We start from the raw sequence: 911 nt of genomic DNA on the forward strand, positions 1-911 counted from the left end.
AGGTTAATATTACCCTATTCCCAAGAGTACACAAACACAGTAAAAAAAGAAAATTCACACCCACATGAACAAACATTCAAACATCCTCAACAATTTGTTAGCAAATCAAACCCCAGATAAATTAAGAGAATTATATACCACTGTCAGGTGGAATTTTTTTCAGAAATTTACGGACAGTTTCAATAATCAAGAAGTAGTCAGTTATATCACAACTGGCTAAAGAAAAATCACATGATTATATCAATTTATGTAGAAAAAAACATTTGACAAAATTCAACACTCATTCATGATCAAAAACAAACAAACAAACAAAATTCTCAGCAAACTAGAAATAGCTGTGAACTTCCTCAACTGGATAAAAAGCACCTACAAAAATTCTTACAGCCGACGTGATACTATGTTGAAAGACTGAATGAAACAAAGCGTTTGGAACTATTTGTATTTTTGAATATGTTCAAGTATAGCTTTGATGAAAAACATAATTATGATAGGTTAATAGAATAGAGGTCACAATTCAGAAAAAATATAAACAAACGGTGTTTAACATAAAATATGGCATAGGTTTGGAGAAATCTTGGTGCTTGCTTGGGAAGCACATACACTTAAATTAGAAGGATACAGAGAAGATTAGCATACCCCTTAGCAAGGATGACATGCAAGCCATGAAGTGTTCTATACTTTTGTCATATTTATTTCAATTTTTTTTAAAAAAAGAAGATAGAGAGAAATTTTGGATTAGTGGTTTTGAGGCAAATTACTGTCTTTTGGAAGAAAACAAAGTTAGATCCATATATTACATCCTACACTATATCTCAAAGTAAGTCATGGCTTAAATATAATATAACTTTAAGATACTAATAGAGAAATATATTAAGAATATTATAAACTTGTTCTCGCGTAAATTAATCTAA

The 911-nt window shown here is 29.7% G+C and overlaps 1 non-coding gene across 1 annotated transcript; it reads left to right on the top strand.

The window, feature by feature from the left end:
• The first annotated feature begins 577 nt into the window (after positions 1-577).
• Positions 578-682, top strand: LOC118904563. The gene has a single exon (XR_005022017.1). It is a non-coding gene; the product is annotated as a U6 spliceosomal RNA (small nuclear RNA).
• Positions 683-911: the final 229 nt, after the last annotated feature.

Source organism: Balaenoptera musculus, chromosome 11 (genome assembly GCF_009873245.2).
Source record: "Balaenoptera musculus isolate JJ_BM4_2016_0621 chromosome 11, mBalMus1.pri.v3, whole genome shotgun sequence".
Lineage (NCBI taxonomy): Eukaryota > Metazoa > Chordata > Mammalia > Artiodactyla > Balaenopteridae > Balaenoptera > Balaenoptera musculus.